Here is a 6000-nt window from a genome sequence, read left to right on the forward strand (position 1 = left end):
CAGGCGGATCACCAGGTCAGGAGATCGCGACCATCCTGGCTAACATAGTGAAACCCCGTCTCTACTAAAAATACAAAAAAATTAGCTGGCTGTGGTGGCGGGCACCTGTAGTCCCAGATAATTGGGAGGCTGAGGCAGGAGAATGGCATGAATCCGGGAGGCAGAGCTTGCAGTGAGCTGAGATCAAGCCACTGCACTCCAGCCTGGGCGACAGAGCAAGAGTGCGTCTCAAAAAAAAAAATGAAAATTTAAAAATAGGCTGGGCGCAGTGGCTCACACCTGTAATCCCAGCACTTTGGGAGGCCAAACGGGTGGCTCACCTGAGGTCAGGAGTTTGAGACCACCCTGGCCAACATGGTAAAATCCCGTCTCTACTAAAATACAAAAATTAGCCGAGCATGGTGGTATGCGCCTATAGTGCCAGCTAGTTGGGAGGCTGAGGCAGGAGAATTGCTTGAGCCCGAGAGGCGGAGGTTGCAGTGAGCCGAGATCACACCACTGCACTCCAGCCTGAGTGACAGGGCGAGACTCCATCTCCACAAAATAAATAAATATATAAATAAATATTAAGTAAATTAAATTAAAAAGCTAAAGGCTAGGCACAGTGGCTCATGCCTGTAATCCCAGCACTATGGGAGGCCGAGGCCAGAGGATCACCTGAGGTCAGGAGTTCAAGACCACCTTGGCCAACATGGTGAAACCCCATCTCTACTAAAAATACAAAAATTAGGCTGGGCACGGTGGCTCACACCTGTAATCCCAGCACTTTGGGAGGCTGAGGTGGGCAGATAATGAGGTCAAGAGATCGAGACTATCCTGGCCAACATGGCGTAACCTCGTCTCTACTAAAAATACAAAAATTAGCTGGGCATGGTGGCAGGTGCCTGTAGTCCCAGCTACTCAGGAGGCCGAGGCAGGAGAATCACTTGAACCCTGGAGGCGGGGGTTGCAGTGAGCTGAGATCATGCCATTGCACTCTAGCCTGGGTGATAAGAGGGAAACTCCATCTAAAAAAAAAAAAAAAAACCAACAACAAACCTAAAGAGCTTGCACTTCTACTCAGGATATAGAAAGTTAGAATGTTACACCCATCTTAGTGAGAAAAAAGTTAGACGATCAACAAAATTGTAACTTTTCTTAAGTATATCATAATACTGAGGTCACAAGGCAATGAATTAACCCAGACTCTAAAAAGGAACAAATTTCTGCAAGGGGAAACAGGGCAGATCCACTGTTTCATTTTTGGCAGAAGGTGGCTGACACTGGTGGTCACCATACAAGCAGATAAGAAGAAAGCAAGTAAAGTTTTAGCAAATTGTTAATGGCAAAACTTGGGATAATGTGTCAGTGTGGAATATCTGGGGATCCCAACTACAAGGGCTCATCACTCCCACTTGTAAGCTCTTTCCCACAGCTCTCCAGTGGATGCTTGTGCGAAAAACTGGGAGCAGGGGAGGACATTGGAGATTACCACTCCTTACTGGAGCACGGGTGAAGGTGACTGGCTTCCACGAGATGAATATAAAGCCTCTTCTTCAGATGGCTTCTCTCCTTTACAACAACAGCCTTAGGTTGCTGGCAGAGGGGAACAAAACTCCTCACTCCCAGGGTCCAGGTAAAGATACATGGTTCTTGGGCCGGGTGCAGTGACTCATGCCTGTAATCCCAGCACTTTGGGAGGCTGACGCATGTAGATCACGAGGTCAGGAGTTCAAGACCAGCCTGGCCAGCATGGTGAACTCCCATCTCTACTAAAAATACAAAAATTAGCTGGACATGGTGGTGTGCATCTATAGTCCCAGCTACTCGGAAGGCTGAGGCAGGAGAATCACTTGAATCCAGGAGGTGGAGGTTGCAGTGAGCCGAGATCATGCCACTACACTGCAGCCTGAGTGACAGTGAGACTCCCTCTCAAAAAAAAAAAATAATAATAAAAAAAATACACGATTCTCCCAGGACACAGGGAAGAGATGCATTGCTACTAAGGGGGTGGGGAGAAGGGTGTTACATTTACCGAATTTCTCCAGTATAGTAGTTAGGGTGGGTACTTGTTCTGTGAAAGCGCTGCCTATGCAAAGTGACCCCTAAACACAGAAGCTGAGAAACCAAAGAACAAGGCAAATCCCGTTTGGCAGTAGGAGGTGATTTACTGGGGAACTTATAGACAGAAACATGGTCTTGGGTGGCCGCAGACAAACAGAACTCCGCCCCACTACTACGCAGACCCGGGGCTCACATGCTATGGGGAAAGGAGGTATGTGCTCTAGAGACAATGAAAGGCAACCCCTCAGAAAAGGCAAGAAAACTATGTGCATCACGGCCTGTAATTTTTATGATAATATCAAGGTTGCTTTGGTCTAAAGTCAGGATTCATAGTGAGTATATGTTCTTTCACTAAGGACAGTAAATAAAGTAGGAATCAGGCGGGCGCAGTGGCTCACGCCTGTAATCCCAGTACATTGGGAGGCCAAGGCAGGTGGATCACCTGAGATCAGGAGTTCAAGACCAGCCTGACCAACAAGGCAAAACCTCGTCTCTACTAAAAATACAAAAGTTAGCTGGGTGTGGTGGCAGGTGCCTGTAATCCCAGCTACTCGGGAGGCTAAGGCAGGAGAATTGCTTGAATCTGAGAGGCGGAGGTTGCAGTGAGCCACAATCGTGCCACTGCACTCCAGCCCGGGTGACAGTGCAAGACTCCGTCTCAAAAAACAAAAAGAAAGAAACTCATAAAGGTCGCAGCCCCTAACACCCTAGCATGCAACTCTCTCGAGACACCTGCACTCCCCTTTTCTTGAGTGTGTACTTTTTGCTTTGCAATAAGTCTCCATACTCTCACTAATTTCTTTCATTGATTTATTTTTATATTTTGAGATGAAGTTTTGCTCTTGTTGCCCAGGCTGGAGTGCAATGGTGCAATCTTGGCTCACTGCCACCTCTGCCTCCCAGGTTCAAGCGATTCTCCTACCTCAGCCTCCAGAGTAGCTGGGATTACAGGTGCCCGCCACCACACCGGGCTAATTTTTTGTATTTTTAGTAAAGATGGGGTTTCACCATGTTGGTTAGGCTGGTCTTGAACTCCTGACCTCAGGTGATCCACTTGCCTCGGCCTCCCAAAGTGCTGGGATTACAGGCGTGAGCCACCGTGCCCGGCCAAACTCAGTGATTTTTACACGCATTTCCCAAATGACTAGTAATGCTGAGCATTGCTACATGTGCACATTTGCCATCTATGTACATTGTCTATTCTCTTTCAAGACAGAGGTACGGGGAGTAATGTGAGGACAGGACAGACATTTCCTATCTCAGACCCACAGCACACTTCTCCAAGGAACCATGGTATCATTTAGTAAAAAATTGTATTTGGAGGTAACAATCTGAGCTCTGCTTGACTTTTTAGCCTGTGAGCCTATTGGCTCTGTTTGATTTCTTGGCCTCTTTTTCTAAGTTCTCATGGATAAAGTAGGCTCCCTAAATAACTTAAGACCTGGCAAAACCCTAGAATAAGAAACCACCACTGTGACATTGCGATTTATTATAAGAAACATATATTTGGTCGGCCAGGCGCGTTGGCTCGCGCCTGTAATCCCAGCACTTTGGGAGTCCGAGGCGGGCAGATCACGAGGTCAAGAGATCTAGATCATCCTGGCCATGATGGTGAAACCCCGTCTCTACTAAAAATACAATAATTAGCTGGGTGTGGTGGCGCACGCCTGTTGTCCCAGCTACCTGGGAGGCTGAGGCGGGAGAATCACTTGAACCTGGGAGGCAGAGGTTGCAGTGAACCGAGATGGTGCCACAGTAGTCCAGCCTGGTGACAGAGTGAGACTCTGTCTCAAAAAAAAAAAGGAAATATATATTTGGTCTTCTCTCCTGGTTCCTGGCACCCAGCTCCTAAACCCTATAATTTCCTAAGTGATAAGAGCTAGAAAGGTGAAAGAAGCCCATTTTGTTTTCATTCATAAAAAGCCCCCCACTTCTTTTTTTGAGATGGAGTTTCCCTCTTGTTGCCCAGGCTGGAGTGCAATGGCTCAATCTTGTCTCACTGCAACCTCTGCCTCCCGGGTTCAAGCAATTCTCCTGCGTCAGCCTCCTAAGTAGCTGGGATTACAGGTGCCCACCACTACGCCCAGCTAATTTTTTGCATTTTTAGTAGGGATGGGGTTTCACCGTGTTGGCCAGGCTGGTCTCGAACGCCTGACCTCAGGTGATCCACCCGTCTCGGCCTCTCAAAGTGCTGGGATTACAGGTGTGAGCCACTGTGCCCAGCAAAAGCCCCTTTTAGGCCGGGCGTGGTGGCTCAAGCCTGTAATCCCAGCACTTTGGGAGGCCAAGATGGGCGGATCACGAGGTCAGAAGATTGAGACCATCCTGGCTAACACGGTGAAACCCCGTCTCTACTAAAAAATACAAAAAATTAGCCGGGTGAGGTGGCGGGCGCCTGTAGTCCCAGCCACTCGGGAGGCTGAGACAGGAGAATGGTGTGAACCCGGGAGGCGGAGCTTGCAGTGAACTGAGATCCGGCCACTGCATTCCAGCCTGGGCGACAGAGCGAGACTCCACTTCAAAAAAAAAAAAAAAAAAAAAGTCCCTTTTAACCACACCTGAATTTATGTTCATATGGTGATTTTTGGAAATCATCAAATGGGGAGGCCGGCTGCCAGGGGAATCAGCCGCGTGATTGAAAGGCTGTCACTTACAGCCTCCCACCCAATGGACCTCCAGGGAGTGGGGAAAGGCTGGAGATTGACTCAATTAGTAATGGCCAATGAGTTAATCAATCATGACTATGGCATGAGCCCTCTGTAAAAAGCAAAAAGGATGGGGTTCAAAGAGATACTGGGTTGGTGAATCCAGAGCAGGTGAACAGGTGGAGTTGCTGGGAGAGTGGTGTGCTTAGAAAGGGCAAAGAAGCTTCAGGCTGGCAAGGTGGCTCACCCCTGTCATCCCAGAAATTTGGGAGGCCAAGGCAGGAGGATCACTTGAGGCCAGGTGTTTGAGACCAGCTTAGGCAACATGGTGAGACTCCATCTCTACAAAATAAAAAGTTAGTCAGGCCTGTAGTCCTAGCTACTTGGGAGGCTGAGGCAGGAGGATTGCTTGAGTCCAGGAGTTTGAGACTGCACTGAGCTATGGTTGAGCTACTACACTCCAGCCTGGGTGACAGAGCAAGACCCCATCTCAACAACAACAACAACAACAAAAAACATTGCCAGGTGTGGCAGTTCATGCCTGTAGTCCCAGCACTTCCGGAGGTTGAGGTGGGCAGATCACGAGGTCAGGAGTTGAAGACCAACCTGGCTAATATGGTGAAACCCCGTCTCTACTAAAAATACAAAAAAAAATTAGCTGGGCGTGATGGCACACTCCTGTAGTCCCAGCTACTTGGGAGGCTGAGGCAGAAGAATCTCTTGAACTTGGGAGGCAGAGGTTGCAATGAGCCAAGATCACGCCACTGCACTCCAGCCTGGGCAACAGAGTGAGACTCCATCTCAAAAAAAAAAAAAAAAAAAGAAAAGAAAAGAAAAGAAAAGGAAACAAACAAACAAACAAACAAACAAACTCCATACCCCTTCTCACAAGCCTTGCCCTATGCATCTCTTCCACCTGGCTGTTACTGACTTGCATCCTTTTATAGTAAACCAGTAATCCAGTAAGTAAACTTTTCCTAAGTTCTGTGAGCTCTTCTAGCAAATTTCTGAAACTGAGGAGGAGGAGGGGATCATGAGAATCTCTGACTTATGGGCAACCGGTCAGAAACCCAGGTAACAATTTGGATTGGATTTGCACCTGGCATCTGAGAGACTGGGTAGTCTTATGGGACTGAGTCCTTAACCTGTGGGGTCTGTGCTAACTGCATGTAGTGTCAGTTGAATTGAATTATAGCACATCTTGGTGTCTGCAGAGAATACGAGAATTGCTTGGTGTGGGAGAAACCCCTATACATTTGGTGGCCAGAACTGAAATATTGAGTGTTTTGAGTTAGAGTGTAGAGAGAAAACA

This window comes from Macaca nemestrina, chromosome 6 (genome assembly GCF_043159975.1).
Source record: "Macaca nemestrina isolate mMacNem1 chromosome 6, mMacNem.hap1, whole genome shotgun sequence".
Lineage (NCBI taxonomy): Eukaryota > Metazoa > Chordata > Mammalia > Primates > Cercopithecidae > Macaca > Macaca nemestrina.